Source organism: Cyanistes caeruleus, chromosome 1, assembly GCF_971803275.1.
Source record: "Cyanistes caeruleus chromosome 1, bCyaCae1.hap1.1, whole genome shotgun sequence".
Classification (NCBI taxonomy): Eukaryota; Metazoa; Chordata; class Aves; order Passeriformes; family Paridae; genus Cyanistes; species Cyanistes caeruleus.
This window is the reverse complement of record NC_141701.1, coordinates 54723380-54742102: the sequence shown is the minus strand read 5'-3', so window position 1 is coordinate 54742102 and position 18723 is coordinate 54723380. Positions and strand designations below refer to the sequence as shown.

General features: G+C 34.4%; 1 long non-coding RNA gene across 7 annotated transcripts in view; it reads right to left on the bottom strand.

The window, feature by feature from the left end:
• Positions 1 to 3749: 3749 nt before the first annotated feature.
• LOC147655513 (uncharacterized) overlaps positions 3750 to 18723 on the bottom strand; it is a 51363-nt gene continuing 36389 nt past the window's right edge. For 2 of the 7 annotated variants that reach the window (XR_015288235.1, XR_015288221.1), the window contains 2 exons: positions 9558 to 9692; positions 3750 to 8959 (listed from right to left, as the gene is read on the bottom strand). This is a non-coding gene — a long non-coding RNA (uncharacterized LOC147655513). Of the gene's footprint in view, positions 8960 to 9557; positions 9856 to 14957; positions 15151 to 15468; positions 15550 to 17920; positions 18285 to 18723 lie in introns of those variants that run through there. The other 5 variants (XR_015288222.1, XR_015288223.1, XR_015288230.1 and 2 more) reach the window with 5 other exon arrangements.

The window sequence follows — 18723 nt, the reverse complement described above, 5'->3', positions numbered from 1 at the left end:
GTGTCATATCACCGTGCAGTGTTGAAAGTTAAATCAGATCTTAAATAATTTGGGGAATAAAGTGATGTTACCTTTGACTCTTCTTTATAGTGGGAGTTTTGTATTTTATCTAGAGTAGTGCAGAGAATATCGGTAATTATTCTTTTTCATATATACAGAGAATGTGTCCGTAATAGACAGGAGAGCTGCAAATTCTTATTTTTAAAAAATGTATATACTAGCCAGGTTTTCAGCTGGTGTAAATCACTGCCTTCATGCAACCTATGCAGTTTCTGTCAATATTACCACCCACACTACTTTTCCTTACCTTTCCTTGTTTTACCCCTGCACGGTGTATGTGTTATTATGAATGAAGTGCAGACCCTGACAGAGAACCTGTACAGTGGATGAGACAAAAAAGAGAAATACAAATTGATTGTGGTGTGTTTTGGACCAGCACTATAACAACTTTCCCTTCAAACCTCATTAGGCATTTTCCTTTCTTCAGTCTGTTCTGCCTGCCTCTGCTCCTGCCAGGAGAAAATGTCACACTTCCAAAGATGTGCAGACATTTTAAAGCTTTCTGTCACATGTCTTCAACCCAGCACATTGTTTTCTTCAGATAACTACACTTTTCTTCCACTAATGATGGACTGTATTCATATCTGCTGTAACACTATTTTGGGCCACAAGGTTTTCTTTAAATCTAAAGTGCCTAAGTCATAGACAGAGCCAGGAAATACATTATATATAACATACTGAATTTGAATGCCAAATCCTTTGCAAAATCCTCTCTTTGGTTCTCAATATTACATTCATCAGTGTCTGTGTTTAATATCATAATAAATAAAAATAATGCATTAAAATTATGTTGTTAAAGAATGTACATAATATTTAAGTAATTCTTCAACAAAACTGAATTGCCTTTACTTCTGGGAATTGTCTTATCTTTATTTTGGTTTAAAAAAAATTTAAAAGGGGAAAAAGAAAAAAAAACAGTATAGGAAAAAAAGGTATACTAATTTGTAATTACAAATTTTAAAAAAAGCTCTAATGCAATTAATTTCTTTGAACTTATTTTTGTCACACCACTTTGTGTATACATATATACATATACATATGTGTGTGTGTGTGTGTATGCATGTGTGTTCTCCCTCATAATTTCCTGGGGTTCACCAGGTTTCATTTTCATAGTTATGTATTTTCATAGGGTCCATAATTCCATAATTTCAGAAATTTACTTGATCTATTGACTTTTGGAAGTTCTTGCCAAAGGATAGTACAAGAGGAAGAAAAACATCTAAGAGGGTATATTTGGCTGTTGCCTACATATGGTGTACTGTTCTATTAAGAGTTTAAATGTGAGGTAACTGTGGACTTGCCAAGATTAACAAAAAGTGTGCAATAAAGTAGGTAGAGAATGTACAGCTACTTTGAGCTAATTGTCTATGTGGATTGTTCTAGCATGAAAAAATAGTATATATGTAAATCTAACTGTCATTAAAGTGATTTATTCAATATGTGCTTCCACATTGGAAATGAGTCCCTATTAGCAATAACACATCAATTTAGCTGTACGGGCAAATTCTCTGAGGATATGTAAAATTAGGAGTTTAAATTATGTAAGAGTTTCTTACAAATTGAGGTCATGTACCCTATAAACAATGGGGAGTGAGTTTAAGTTTCTTCCTTCAAATAATTGTCTTAGATTTATACAGCTTTCCTAATCCTTCCTTTTCCACCATAGTGCTGTCTACATTCTTTAGATGTGTTCAATCTCTCCTCATATATACATGTATTTATGTATGTGTATATGTGCACGTGTGTGTAAATACATACATTTGTCTCTGTGTGTGTTTATGTACTCCTACTGAGTTTTGACATTTTAACTGCAACCTTATGTGCATAAATGAAGATATATTTAAACTGATGTATCCACTGTGGTGTCAGCCAGAAAACTCCAGGGACACCTTTTTCTGGGAGAGGTCACCTTCTATCTCAATCTGATGACAGCTGTTACTCCAGCTTCTTCTTCACTACATCAGATTTTTTATTTTAATGGTCCAGGGACAATTTTGTAAGACAGTCGCTTCTTTCTTCCCCACCCATGTCTATTACTCCTCTCCATTTTATTTTATTTTATTTTATTTTATTTTATTTTATTTTATTTTATTTTATTTTATTTTATTTTATTTTATTTTATTTTATTTTAATTTTATTTTATTTTATTTTATTTTATTTTATTTTATTTTATTTTATTTTATTTTATTTTATTTTATTTTATTTTATTTTATTTTAATTTTATTTTATTTTATTTTATTTTTTATATTATATTTTATATATTATATTTTATTTTATTTTTATGAGACTGTGACAATGCAAATCTTATTCCAGATACTGAACAGATTCCTGTAGCATGGCATCTTTTTGCAGTGCTAGCTGGCAGCAATGACATTTTTCTGTCCAACAGGAGGTGTTCTAATGATACACAGCAGTAGAACTAGTCAGAGCCTAAGTGGCAGCCAATGTAGCATCATCCCAGTCACTTCAAATTAAATTTGGATGATGAATCTGTAGAACTGCAGAGCTTATGAGGCTGAGACACAGAGTTTATGTGATTAGTTCTCTTTTATGTTTTTTTCCCTTTTTCTATTACATTTGACTTTTTAAATCAAACCATGATACACATGGTTAACTTAAGGCTTCTAGATGGCATGATGGAACTTAACTAAGATATAGAAAAGATACAAAAAACTGGGAAAATTGAACTTACAAGCCTGAATGGGCAGCTGGTAGCTAAAACTGTTTTAAATGAAAATTCAGATACAGAAGCTATTCAGGATTTCATTGTTGCCCTGAAAAACACTTTGTTTGCCTAAAATTCACTATTCTGGGAAAGAAACATAAGAAAAATGATGTTAATATCTTGTTCTTCAAGGAACAGAACACTCTGACACATCATTGTTTTCTGTTAAGCTTGTTAAAAACAGGTCAGTCTTGCAGTAATTTTGGAAGAACTGAAAATAGAGTTGCATTACTTCATTCAAAGAAGAATATAAAACAAGCCAACCAAATAAAAATTTTTATTTATCATGACAATTTTCTATGTTATAAAAAACTGATATAAAATACAACTGGAACTTAACCTACATTATAGTATACAAAATAATTCTGTTGCTTCTCTAATACATACTAAGATCACAAAAAGTCACAAAATATATGTATATGAGACACACTATTAGAGCACAGAAATGTTTTTTCATCCCAAATTAGAGATGAAGTACCATAAATTAAAAGTTTCATGTCATAAAAGGATTTTTCTCCAATAGGAATAAAATTTGTGTCTCCAGAGAACAGGCTTTACGAGGATAAACATTTTTTTTTCTCAGTTTACTTTTCCTTTTTTTGTGAGATGGGTTTAGAAGTATATAATGAGTTACATCATCACTGTGTACCAGTCTTATCTGTTATTTGGATAAATATAGTACATTTACAGGTGGTTTTATTTATTTTTGCTTATTAATGAACAACAAAAAAATAAGCACTCATTCAAAACTATATTTCTATTATTGCCACTGTGCTTGCACATAGAAGACACATTTATTATACTGTAAGTAGGGCAAGGAGAGGACTGGAGTGTTTCTCCCTAGACCAAGGGATATAAAATCAGTGTCATTTTTCCAGCTTGTTTAAATCACATTGTTACAATCTGATTATTAAAATTATTAATGAGATGCCTCTGCCTAAATTAAGGTGCAAACAAGATCATATGCTGAAGTCAACTGTATGGATTTTATTTAGCAATAAAAGTGAGAGGGAGAGAGAGAGAAAAATAAATAGAAAAGTGAAGAAAGTGAGGGAAAGTGGTGGTGAGGGAGAGAAAAGAGAGACAGATTAAGCAGAATATTAATCATCAGCCCCATAGATCTCATGGTTGCCTGTTGGTCATCTTCTTCTGGTCTTGTCAGTGGTGAGGGTTGCACAAAACACACTGTTCCATGGGTTATTGTAGTTCAGGTGCATTTGGGAATGCCCAAGAACCTCCTTGGCATTATCAGATGGTCTGTGGGCTACAGCCTCTCCCATGCCAAACTCAACCAGAGCTGATTTTCATCAGAGCTGCTGTTGGCTTCCCTTGTGAACACACTCTTCTCCCTAAGCCTCGTCTACTTCTGAGACCTGAGATAACTGGACAATAGTGCCACCTTTATCTTATCTCCAGTTCTTATCAAGTGTCTTAAAGTCCAACTTCCTGAAATCCAGAAGGCAGGGTGTTCTCCAGTGGTTGCAACTTCGTTATACAGTTTGCCAAAGTGAGCAAAGTGGTGATCTTAATAGTGTTTAAGATATTTATGATTTTTTAAGCCTCCTGCAGATGTTTGTAAACATCTCACTTGTTAGTTAGGCTAGTTAGCCAGATCAAATAATCTTTATTAGTCAAAGAACTCATGGATCTTCCCAAAGATGTTAGTTAGCCTTGCTTTTCAAGTCGTAGAATCATAGAATCTTCAGGAATAGGAATTGACCTTCTAGTCCCAACCCACTCTGGCATAGGGTGGGACAGCTCCCACCAGGCCAGGTTGCTCAAGGCCTTATCCACTGGGCAAAGAAATGGTTGAGAGCAGCCCTGCAAAGAACACCATGGAAAAGTTTCTAAAATGCATGGATTCTTCTATTTAAAAACAATTATTTTTAGTAATATTCTCTTTTGTTTCAGAAAAACATCCCACTAAATTTATATTATTTCATATTCCACAATGTGCTAAAGAATGAGGACATTTAGCTTTGTGACTCTTACACTCTAATAAGGTGAAAGACTAAGTTTTAGAAACACCAAAGAAGAAATATAGGATAGGAAAGTTTATCAAGCCCAAAAGGACAAAACTTATAGAATCAAATGAACATAGGCTGGTTTGATTTGGAAGAGACCTTAAATATAGTTCTAATTCCCCCACCATGGGCAGAGATGCCAACTACTAGATCAGATTGCCCCAGATCCCATATCTTTAGGAGGAAAAAATGTTTAGACAAGGTTTCTGTAGTCATGCATTTGGGTCTGAAATTTTCAGTCTGTTTTGATGATGATACAGTGTAAATGACTCCTACAGTACAAATCTAAAGACTTCTGCAGGGTTTGATCAATTACAAACAAAACTGGAGCTCACAGCCTTTCGTTTAACAACCAGTTTTTACTTCAGAAGTGCTTGTAGGGATCTGGGCATATTTACATGCAGACACATCCTCATGTTGACTTATAGTTGTAATATGCTGAAAGAAGGAAGATCAATTTAAAAATATCTTTGTGCTACAGAGCAATGCTAAGAATGTGCAACAAGAGATGTAATATACATATAATAAATAGTTCACTGTTATCTTGTCTTTTAAGATAGACAGTTTTCATTCAGGTTTCATTCAGATTTAGGATCATCACTCTCATCTAGTAAATACCAAGAGCTAGCAAGTTATTTGTACTCATTCTCTCCACAAATTAATTTATATTTATAACACTTTTGTAATACTCCATCTATCTACTCATTCTCTATTTAAATCCTACTACAAATTGGTAAAAATATTGTGAGTAAATAGCCCCACATATTATAAGAGATTAAAAACACTGGTAAAATGTATTAAATTATGAAATATTAAGCCTTAGAAAAAAAATAATGGGCTTTAAAGGAAAAAGAAAAAAAACACAACAACTTCAACTTTGTTGATAATATCCAGTAATTAAAATTTAATTTCATATATCATCAGTATACTTTCCTTATCAGTTTATTATCTCACCTTCTCTGAAAAGTAAAAGGTATCTAGCTGGAGAAAAACCTCTCTGTTGCCCCATTTATCCTGTGACTCTTACTTTAAGCCCTTAAGGACTACAATCAAGCTTTTTTACTTCTTTTATCTTTTCCACAGTCCACTGCATGAAGGTTTTGTCTCTACTATCCAGAAATGTTTTACATGACTTTAACATATCGATTGCATGGTTACTGCCTTTAGTATTTGAACAAAGAATCTCAGAACAATCTTGTGTCAATGTATTGGAACTGCAATTGAATAATTTTAGAGATTTGGTTTTGTTTTTTTTTTTTAACTAAGAAAACAAGCTGAAAAATAAAACTATAGTTCAAACTTGAAATATAACAGTAGGTTTGCACACAAAAAGTAGAAAGTGGTGTAGCCTATGAAGAAAACATTATGTCTTCATTCAATACTAAAGCATATCATCAGTATAGCATAGCCAGAATTAAGGATATTAATTCAGAATCAGGGACATTAAAGGCCAGTTATCAGCAGTATAGTACAGTGCTTTCTTCCTTCCAAGAAATAGCAAATAAAATTTTAAATTCTTTTCTGCTTATGGATTAAATTGTATAGGTAGGAAATAAAACAGAGTGTACTCAGATTAACATTTCTTGTAGTTAGTAGAATATATTCAAAGAGGCAAAATATACTTTTGTACTTTCTGGAAAATCTTGTTCCAGCTGTCACTGCAGCTGTAGAAATAACAACACCAAGAAGAATTATCTCAAGCTTTGAACACATTTCTTACTTCTGTTTAACATGGACTCAGTACTTTGCCATATAGCTCAGAAAACCTAGGTTATTGGCTTTATAAAATAGCAAACAATTTACCTACGGCCCAACAAAGCAATACAGTGACTTATGACTTAAAATCTTCACAAAGTTGTTTTGAAATAAACAAAAGGTCTGTATTCTTACTTCCTCCTCCTCTTGTGTTGTTTTACTGAAAAGTATATTCTCTCTCTTTTTACAGTGCTGTTTTTTTTCCCCTTCTACATATGAAAAATGCCAGCAAAAAATAATCCTTACTTTCCAGTATCTTAAACTAAATGTAGATGTCTTTTGGATATTTGTTCCTCATCTTCAGTAAAGAGACAGAAAAAATCCCACCTATTTCATAGTTCACATGGATATACATAATCATGTTTTAGAAGCATCTTGCTTTGGTAACTGGACTATGTATTTTATTGGAATATTTACAATGTAAAAAATATGGCAGGTGTTAGAGATTTAGTCTGTCTAAGGATATGAGATGGCTAAAGAAATTTAGGTAACTGAGGATATAGGTGATGAATGTAGCCTTAGGTGACTGCAGGCTATCAGAAGACCAAAGCCAAAAATAATGCAGCTTTAAAGACACCAAATTTCTTCAGTTAAAAAAAAAGAAAAAAAACCCACATCAATAAACCTTTAGGATTTTTTTTTAAGGCTTGGTTGCTGGAGTTCTTTGTGTTTTAAGGAATAAACCTTATAGCTATTTCCCTTTTTTTGTTAGCTCTTTTCACAGACAGCCTTGTGAGCTTTATCTCGTCATCTCAACCACTTTAACTTATCACCAATTCTGTCTGAAACAGTCAATTTTATCATAATTAGTTTTGGATAGAGTCAGTCTCTCCTGTCCTGGAACTAATGTGTTTTTGTCACACAGAAGCACTGTGTCAGGTGACAAGTTTTAGGGATTTGCAGAAGGGAATTCAGTGATGTTGTAGTCTCCAGTGCAAATGTGCTTCCAGTGTAACTCCTCTATGTGCTGAACAAAGAACTCAAGGCACTGTGTTTACTTTGGTTAGATCCTTAGATTTTCTGAGTCAACACACCATATTCATCATAGATAGAATGAAAGCTACAGCTAGAAGTTGAATGTTGATCAGGTTAGTGCTATTCTACTGCATGAGACATATAGTGTATTAAATGAGTATTTTTAATGTCCTTTAAAAACATTTATTTCCAAGTTTTTGCTACAGTTTTGTGTTGTTTTTTTTTTCCACAAGAATCCAAATAAAATTATAGGCAGCTATATTGAACACATGGATATCAAGTAAATTGGTTTCCATGGGAACCTTATCCACATGACAGTTTTCAAATGCTTTTCTGCTTTACAGGTGACATTTCAGTAATTCTAACAGTATTAATATTGAAAGTGGACATGAAATATATGACATAAAGTGGTTTGTTTGTGTGCATGTGTGGACAGAACCTAAGCAAACAGCATATTGATTGAACAGCTTTTTCAACTCTGTGACTGTGACAGTTTGTCTGTTTGTTGTAAACTAGTCCCAAACATCTAATTCTGGGACAAAGCTGAATATCATTTGTTCTGCCTCTAAGTTTTAAGCACACATGCATTTCTAGAAGAAAGAAAATTAGTTTCAGCACAATGCATAATAAGTTCACTATACATTAAGGGATTGCTTCATTATGAAGCATTCACATATGAAACCAATTTTCTTTCTGCAGGAGGAGGCTACATTAAGAGTGCTGCAGACAAATTGAGATAGCAACATGGCAACAAAGCTGGAAATCTGGACAGAAATGTGGCAACTGGTGAACCCTGCTGCCTTGATTAGCACAGTAATTACAAAGCAGGTGTTAGCAGACTGTGTTAATGGGCTGCACAAAAGGTCAAGAGGGCTTAACTATCATTTTTTCCTCATCAAATATTTCAATATTTATTGCACCACTCTTCTGATTTGAATATGTCTGAGGAGGTCTAGTGATCTTCAAGAGCAGCCACCTTTTCCTTTTCTCCCCCTCTCTTTCTTCATTCTATTTGTGTTAGACAAGAGGTCATTTTGAATAAGAGTATGCAGTACCTTGTTAGAAAAAAACCCACTTAAACCAGGGACTAATACCCAAGGGACACAGTACTTTAGTGTTAAACACCTAACTAAAGGTGTGTTTATCTGGTCTGAATGTACATCTCAGTGTGTTTCTCTGTAGCAAAGGAGACAATCTTGAAATCATTAATATAATTTTTAATTATTTTTCATGATGTAGGCACTTAATGGATCTGTTATATTTCTTTCAACTGAGGGAAAATTAGGATTTTCAGATGCAAATATTGATCTTAATCTCATCCCTGAGGAGAAGTGTCTGCCTCTCTTCCTTTTTGAGGAATTCATACCTTCTTCTGGCTTGAAGAAAATCACCTCTCTGAAAGAGAAGAGTGTACGAACAACTAAAATAAAGACACAAGAAAAATATCTGTTAGAAAATTAAGCTAGTAATCGTCATTTATGTCTAAATTATATTGGGTCAAATAGTTCCAGAGTATAGTAAAATTAAGGGGAAAAAAACAACACAGATATTGAAGATAGCTGTAATAAATGGAAGCAGAAGTTGGTTTAGTTTGAGCCAGAGAAAATCTACCAAATGAAAATGAAAGGTAAAGCTTTATTTGATTATTTAATTACTTGGAACATAAGATTGGCACTATCAGAGAATATCAATGATCTAAATATAATGACTTCAGAAAAATATTTTCAGCATAAATTTCTAAACATTTCCAACCATTTTGGGATATGTAGACTATACATAATTTTCCATAAATACTGATGATGAAGTAATCCATTATTGATTATATCTGGATTATATACCTCCAATTTACCATTATGGATGTAAGTAACCAAATATAATCCTTCTGTTTGAGTCTCTTCATAGCATTTACAAAAACAGTGCTTCATATTTTTAAAATTTTAACATATCTTCTTTAATATTTTTTCAGTTCTATCATTTTTATTGACACTTGATTAAAATTTCCTTATAAAAAAAATTACCTCCTGAATCACAAACCATTCTGGTCTTCTCTTGAAAGATGTGATATAAGGTTTTTCTTTTTGTCCTCTAGACAGGTGCATAGCAGAATGCACCACCAAGCAAAATTTTGTCTTTCTTTAGTATGCTTCTCTGACCTGTAATAGAAACATGCACATATGCCCAGATGTGAGATACTTCTTCCACTGTTCTGAAAACTGCAGTTTGGCTTATGCTGACGACTATTCCAGGTGAAAGTACCATTTTTGCCATTTCCACACACTAGAAATCATGTGTGAAGGCAGAGCACTCTGCAGATTCCTGCAGAAAAAGAAAAATATTTAACAGTAGATAGTTGTGACTAATCTTCCTACACTGTAGCTGCTTACTGTGGAGGATCAACAGAGGCAACTCTTTCCCACAGGGTATCGCAGCCAACAAGACATGGACCTTGTGGTCAAGGGGGCTGATGCATCAGATTGAAGCTAGGTTATCTGAATGTCACGAGACAGAGAACCAAACACAGCTTTTGAAGAGAAGGTGCTGAAATAAATTGACTCAGACATGTTTTAGCATCAAACTCCAGAAGATGCACAAAGGGCAACTGACAACTGGAGAAGGCTCTCACAGGTTAGGTTCACACAGAGACTGAAGTACATCTTCAGTGCAACCTCTTGCCATCCACAGTCAAAATAAGCTGAACAAGAGTCATATTTGTCTTGGTTTTTGTCCACACCAGGTGGGATCCCTGATCTTTCTGTTCTGTTTAAATGTGATCACTGGATATTGCATGTATACCTTATCTAGGACACAGTCTTCTTATGAGGGTATGAATTTAAGTAAAATGCATCCTGCATTCAAAACTGCAAGACAACAAGTTGACAATTCATTATATTTGTACAAGCAGAAAAATTTCAGATAAATTAATGTGAAGATCCCTCTACATTCCCTACAGAATACAAAAAACTATGTACTTTTATCATTCTAGAAAGTTGTTCCTAAGTTTTCCTTGCAGATAATTTTTGTATCTTCAGAAAGACTTTAATCCATTCAAGGTATATCTTTTCCAAACATAATTTTGTGTTGTAAGCCATTTCTATTATTGAAATAATAGAATTTTTTTTAAAACTTGTGCATTCCAAAATCTTTTTTGGACTACTGTCTTTCTGAGAATAATCTGAGGACAAAAAGATAAAAGATAATAACCATCCCAATTACCATCTTTCAAAAGGTGAAACATATTTCAAATTTAAGTAAAGATGGTGGGTCAACAAGTAATTTAACTGCCTGAGGACACTTGGAAAGTTTATCCCTTTTTCAGGTAAACATTTAAAATCTTTAGTTTTCTTACAAAAAGAGAAAACATGAATCGGGGATCAGATGAATCTGATTCCAGATTCCAGCCTTCTAAAAGAAAACATAACTGTAACATAACTTTTTTCTTTTTTTTTTCAGTGTTACAGTGTACAGTACATTACAGTTTACAATCTCAGTGGTTGTAAGGCTTTTAATATCCATTAATTTCAGTAAAAGTTATCTTCCTAAATATTTATTGAGGCTCTGAAGAGCATCTAATCAGGTTTCTGTCTCCAGCTGTTTTTCAATGGGTCTTTAAGTAATAAATCACATAAAATTTCTGTTCTGTAAAAGTCAAGATGCTATACACAATCAACCTTTAATCTGATTCCAAAAAAACATGGTGCTAGAAATTTGGCCATATAGTCCTCCATAAAGTCTAAATTTGGCTTTGTCATTGTACATAAATTATTTCTGGCAACTGTTACTTTATTTCAGTATTACTGCTTCTGTCATCTATTACATCTATTTTAGGGGGGAAAAAGCACAACAGATTTGTTTTCTTAAAGAGAATTCTGAAGCTTTATTCACTTTATTTGTTTATTCCTAAGGGAAATACTTCAGCTTAGGATACATTTTCTTTAATTTCAGAATAATGTTTAAGGACACTTACTATCCACAAAAGGAATTTTTTCTCTTACTGTAATTATACAGGAAGGCTTGGATAATTAAAACTAGCTGTAAACACCTAAAGCTGGGCTGTGTGTGAACATTGTTTATGTCTGTGAAATAATCTTAAATCTTGCACAAACATCCAAATAAGGGAGACTTCCAAACCCAAATCCAGACCAAGTCTGAGGACCTGTAAAGCATTGGTAAATTGATAGGTAATCTTGCTGGTCCAATATGGTACCTCCTAGAAATCAGGATCTTCTGAGAAAACAATAACATGTTATTTTCTCATACTGGACTGTCCATAGCAGTCCTCTATGTATCATTACTCACTGCTATTTTTAATATTATATTACTAAGAATAAATTTGAAATGTCTGAGTGATAAGGTCATCAGTTAATCAGCTCCCTACAAAGCGATTTTAGTGTTAAAGTTGGAAGTTATAAGTCATCAGGGTGACAATGTAGTAATGGTATTAAAAAAAAGCATAATTTTAAATTATTTGAAATTTCTCAGTTTAAAATTATCCTTATACCACTGGGACTGATGTGTTTCATTTTAAAGTTCTGAATTATTTAAAATTAAGTTCAAACTGAAGTGTCATTGAACCATGTCCTTGTGCATCTTAGTAATACCAGGTTTGTCAAATTTGCCATTCAGAGTTTTTCAAACAAATCTATACTTTAAGTTTTTTCCAGAGTCTGCTAGCATTCTTACAATTACACTTGTGGGTAGGGATGTGTGATATGAACATCATATATGCATAGATACTACCTTAGTTTTATATTTGCATGTTTTTTTTCTGCAAAGATTTTAAAAAAATAAATAAATAAAAATTAAATATATCACTTCCAAAGCAACGATTTCCCCCAGTATGTCCTTCCTTACCCTATCTTGCCTCCCATACTTCCACTGCCTGGTACTAAGTGAGTCTATTAAGGTCTCTTTGGTACCCGTAAGTCCAAGTTTGATTGCATAGAAGCTCTTGCTCCTTTTCTGTGCTGAATCAGGTCAACTGCAGAACAGCAGCAGAGGGATTGTGTGATTGACAAGTCTGCCTTTGGGATACCAGCAGACATGAAAGTACACTGGTAGCAGAGGCTTCGATTAATTTGATAGAGAAACAGCACAAGAAGTGGAGCTACACAGTTTTTTTACATGATTCTTAAGAAATAACTAGATAGATGCATTCAATCTCAGAAAGAATCTTTGGGAATCAGTCTGACACAAATTATCTTTGAGAAATTTTGTTTAGGGAAGGATTTTGCTTCAAGCTCACTCCTACAGCATTTATCCCTGGTGGTTCATTTATGATGGTCTTAAAGCAAATGCTCTGAAAAGGTTAAAACACTGACTAGAGTAGCAGAAAAGTTGAAGCCATTTAGACACTTAGAGTGCAAGTTTGTTATTTACTTTGATAGGTGAAAAAGGGCCAAACTGCATTAAACCAATCCCTAGTGCATTATATAAACATTTCCATTTATAATCTGAGTCATCTACTGGCTCGGTAATTCTAATATCAAGGATGTGGTAAGCTCAAAAGTAGCTCTGCAGTACTGAGTCATAGCAAAGGCAAGCACATGCTAATTTTAATTTGTGCACCAGATTTTAGTCTAGTCACACATACTCAATATAGAGTACACATCTTAGTGATGAAGGTCAATATTATTTTAAATTCAACATGAAATTATGATTTTTTTTTTACCTCAATTTCATTCCAAATTCTGGTTGGAGCTTTTTTTACTTGTGCCATTTACCTCCAAGTAGGTTTCAAAGTGTTCTGAGAATGATTTTTACCTATGATGTATTTGTTAATACATTAAAAATGTCTTTTTTAGGTGAACCTCATGCTTGAACATTTTCAGTTTATTAACTTGGAAATAATAAACTTAACTTTTTCAAAAACTTTGTACATTCTTATTGAGTTCTCTACAGCACTGTGTTTTTTTGTCCTGTGCCATTGGGAGTGAATGCTGAAGGCAGACTGAATGAAAATTGTTTTGACACCTTTGCTGAAAGAATTTTAAGATCCTTTTAGTCAGCTGCAATTATACTGTTGAGTAAGGAATCCAAAACCAGTGGTCTCATTAGTAAGTGTTTCAGTAAAAACTGCCATCCATTGTGACAAGATATATTACATGTTATAAATTCTCTTGCAGTCAGTGATAGCTTTTGTATATATAATTTTTTTTTTTTCTCCATGCATGCCAAAATTCTCTCACACTTTAGCTTAGATCATCACAAATTAAATTAGCAATTAATTTAATTCTCAGAGAAAATCTTTTTCATATGATTGCATTGACAATGTGATTTCGGTTGGATGGAATAAACTTTTTGACATGAATACCAAGTACAAGCATTTTATATCTATACAGAAAAAATATTCCAAACGCAAAACAATTTATTTTATCTTTATCTTGCCCCAATTATTTTTACATCCCCATTCTGTCAGGGTGAGTTAGCTTGGGTTGACCCTTCATGCTTCTACTATCTGATCCACCTAGCCTCACAAGCCTCCAAGAGTGATTTGCTTGAAATAATTTGATCTTATGTGGACTATGGACTATCTTTGTAAACTAATTGCAAGAGACAACAAAGAAAATTTCTAACAGGATATGGACTAAACATACAGAGATTTCTAACCTTTTTTAATGTTACTTTCAGGAACAACAGCATATGGTAGAAAAAATTGCTGCAATCTGCATTTTTAGGTCCTCACCATGAAAAATATGGAAACTACTGAATGCTGTGAACTAAGAAGAACACTTTGAAGTTTTTAAAAAATATGAGTATTTAGCATGCTACCAAAAAATCACTTAACACCTGGTGAGGATGGCTCTTATGAGCTACTAAATGAATAGCATTCTCCAAACTTCCTCATCTTATGTCTGTGTGTGACTGAAAGCAAATGCTGTATTGCTGTACTTAGTCCTATTACAGTATGATTACTTGGAAATCTGCATTTGGAAACATTTGCCAATAGAAAATACACGATTACAAATAGCATGAAATATACTCATTTGCCTCGCATACACTACAAATATCTCACATAGATTGCACTAAGTGCAGCAGCCTATGATAATCTGCACATTGTATGCATATACATCTTATTCCTCAATTGGACATTTTGTCAGCTGGATGAATGCACCTTCCAGAGAGATTCTGTGATGCCCATGACTATCCCAAAGTAAATGCACAGTGAAATATGATTAAAGTAATATTTTGTTCCCTGAAGTGTCCTGTTGATGCCCTATATGCATTGATAGCCTTGGATAAAGAGAATTTGTCATCCTACCCCCTTTCATATAAAGATGAAGTCCTAAAGGCTCTAGCACGCAACATGTGGCTGCCTAATGGTTTAATCGATTGCTGATCATAAGTAGTGTTTCAGGAGCAAATGAATTTAAATAGTTGCAGGTGACATCCCCATAAAAGCTTCTTGGGCTACATTTTACCTGGCCTTGCCTGCTGCCCTCTGACAGCTGATCAGCCTGTGTTGTGCCAGAACTTCCATGACCTAGATACACTGTCACTGTAAATCACCCATAGACAGCCTGGAGTGGAACCTCATGGATGCTTCAGGCAATCATTCCCAAAACGTCTTGCCAATCCTGAACTGAACTCCCAGGGGCTAAAGGAAACATGACTCTGAAGAAGCAACAGATAAAAAATGTTATTAAGGGATGTGTTTTTAATTTGTCAAAGTTTTCTTAAGAAAATTGCAAAGGTAACAGTCCATACCTGCACCTTTAGCATTGAGTTTAAGCCTAATTTCTAATTGGTTGGATGTTTCTAATAAGAGGCAGCTGAAGCGACAACATGACAAAGACTGATGAAGATCTTTAAACACACTAAGATAGCAAAGACTGTCAGACAAACCATAGACAGAATATGTAGCTCTGATGCCAAAAACCGGGAGCAGGGGCAGTAGGTGGAATTGTTATTGTGACATGTAGCAGAAGTTACCTCAGTGTTGAGCTCATATAGTTTTTTTCCTAATGAAAGCCCTTAACGCAGTTAAAGATGGTGTTTGTAGTCTTGAAGCATCTGGATGAACAAACATAAAGACATGTTAGGTATATATCTAACCACCACAACCAAGAGTTATGGGTAGTAAATGTAAACACTGATAAATAGAATACATCAATGAGTATTTGAAAAGCTCATTGTGAATTGGCTTAAGGAAAAGGGAGCAGCCCATGGCCTTTATATTTAAAGCAATGTAAGCACAGTCCAAACTAGCCCTCCAGTCTGTTTGGAATCCACACAATCTAATATTACTTGTTAAAACTTCACAGTGTGCTTTGGTTGGCAATCCTTTCCCTCACTAGGACAGCATCTCAGTTCTGAAACTGGTATGTGCTGAACTTGACAAAAAGAGAGTTAAGATGATAATACTTCTTCCACAAGAGGTACTTTATTGCACATATAATTTGAAAAGATTTCCCGCTCAAATCTGCTTAGATATGTCACTTTGCTTTCAATTTCTTCTTTAGTCCTAGGAGCTACATTACAAGACTGTATGTCGATACATGGCCTGGATACATAATAAGTTTCCCTGTGTAACATTAATGATATGTATTTTTCTTCCGCAGTCAGTGTACAAATCACAAATTATGCTGCTTTTGGTGAAGTCCTTCAACTGCTGAATTCCTCCTACCTTCTTGTTCTCATTTTAAGTTTGTTGATCATAAGTGCCCTAAGAATACATATGCTGTTACTTTAGTAATAAGACTGTTACTTTAATTCTGGATCAAGGGCCTCATAGTCTTCAGTATATATTTTCAAGCTCATTTGTGATATATAGTAAATATTCTAGGTAATCTTGCCATCCAACAATTTCTCTGCTTTGATGAGGATTCTATCCTCACTGCAGTGTTTTAACTGACATATCTACACCTCATTGATTCTATCCATGAACATACCATTATTTAATTTTTTTGCTTTTTTTGATTCAAAATCTTGCATTTCAGTTTGGCCTTGTCTTGAAGATTTAGAATATAGTTGTACTGGCTGAGTCAATGCAGGCTTTTTTTTTTTTTCCCTTAATGTAGACAGTATACAGTAATAGAACAAATGTTAGTGAATCTTTAATGCTTCACTCTTGTTCTGATTTTATACAGTATGTAGAACTGGAATATGGCTAAATCAGGGGAGGTCCCAGAAGGACATTACAGAAAACCCACATCCCTTGAAAATCCTGTTCTCGGAAAGAAGTATTCTCCAGACAAAAGAACTCTTCTTCTTGCCAGGAAAGAAGAGAGCTTTGTTCTTTGCCAGGAGAATGGGCTGTTCTTGATAAACTTCCTCTTATATTACCTATGCATAAATAATAACCTGCTTTGATTTTTAATTTATTTCTTTTGTCAGACAACCTGTGGGATTTGTGTGTGAAAATCTGGTAATAATTAATATCTTCAAAGCTGATGTGTCATTTTGATTAATTTTCTTTCTCCTGCAAGTGAGGTCTAACTTAATGCGTTCAGTATAGCAATGTCTTTTCCTTCCCACATTCTGTCCTCATGTAACTTGTAGGAGTTGGATGGGCTCATAGTTACATCACGTTCCCTATTTTCAGAATTGAGATGTGTTTTCATTTCCTGGCAGGCCATTATATGGGAATTTTCGTAATTCAAAATCTAATGTATCACTTTCCTCCTCTTTCTCTATGGCCACACAACAAAGCAAAATTATAATTTAGTAAGTGTATTTCCCCATTTCCTTTTGAAATCCTAAATAATCATGAATTTTCCTGTTTTGAGATTTTAAGGTTTTTTTTCTTAAGCAAATCACAATGGCTTTTCATATGATCAAAGCTATGAAATTAATTCTTGCAACTGAGCTTAGAACTGTTGATTTATCCTAGAGCTGTTGTCAGCCTTAGGTCCATTTTTTTCCTGTCTTGTTTGTTCAAATGTTTAAAATATGCTGGATATTTAATTTATGGTATGTCAGATATTTCATGATATGAGCAATCTTGGAAAATTTGAGAATAAGTATTAATAAATTATTAGTACTGGGTAAATAGTTCAAGAAAATATCTGCTTTCCGAATTTATATATTTTCCTTAAAAAGTGGACAAACATCTGAGACGTAACCTTCAGGAAATACATTCCCCTGGAAGGTCCCAAATTATCAGGGTTTAAACCTAGCCAGCCACTAGATCGCTCAGTCACTCCCCCTATCCCAATCTGGATGGGAGAGTGTCCTGCAATGACTTTATGATACTGGTATTCCCAATCGCCTGCTTTATATATATTAAGTTCTGCACCTTTAAGATTAACTTTAGGAGCTAAGGAAGTTGAAACTACTGCTGGAGGCTGATGGGAGTTTTTTCTCCTGACCAATAACTAACCATTTCTGAGACTTGACAGTGATTTCAACCATTGAAAAGTGAGATCAACCTGTAAACACCTACCTTAAGATATAAGCCCAGGAATTTATTGCTCTCTTTGGTTTCCGACTGCTGAAGAGGTAACAGGATCTGGCTTGGCCTCCTTCCCCCCACCAGGCTGGACAAGGCCACAGAGGGTGGGGGGAGAGAAATGGAGCCGGCCGGCCTGGCTTGGTTTGTAGTTTCTGCCCCTGAACTAAAACCTGACACCATGAACATCTGCTGCTTTCCAAGACTTTAACTCTTTTACTATCTGGATGAGACTTGCAGATTAATCCTTTTTCCCAGAGAGCCGGGGAGAGAGTGATCAACATGTAAAGAGACAACACGGGGGAAGAAAAGAATTAAGCCTCAGAGAGGGTAGATAAAGAAGGAGATACTTTAATAAGCTGAAATATTTTTCTATTAAAGCTATAGAAGTGGACAATAGTGTTCTTAAAAAAAAAAAATCTCCTTTAATTCATGACAGAGTATATTGGGAGGAATGGAGTGTTTCAAAGTGTGGATTTTGAGCAAATGGTGAAGTGGTTGTGATACTGTGAGATGCTGGAACAGGGAGGGGGAGAAGTAATAGTTGAAGATTTGTGGCCTTTAAGAGGCAAAGAGAAAACTTCTGTTTTCCGGAGAGGCTCACAAAAACAGAAGAGAACTTTTGCCTTTGAATAACTCATCCTTAAAAAATGACATTCCTAGACTCATTTGACCCATAACACACCTCAGAGTGATGTGAAATGGGAGGAGAGAACTGATGGCAGGATTTTCGGGCAGCTGGCAGCAGAAAAATGGCAAGCTATGAAGAAGATAGTTTTCTTGTGAAAAACTCCATA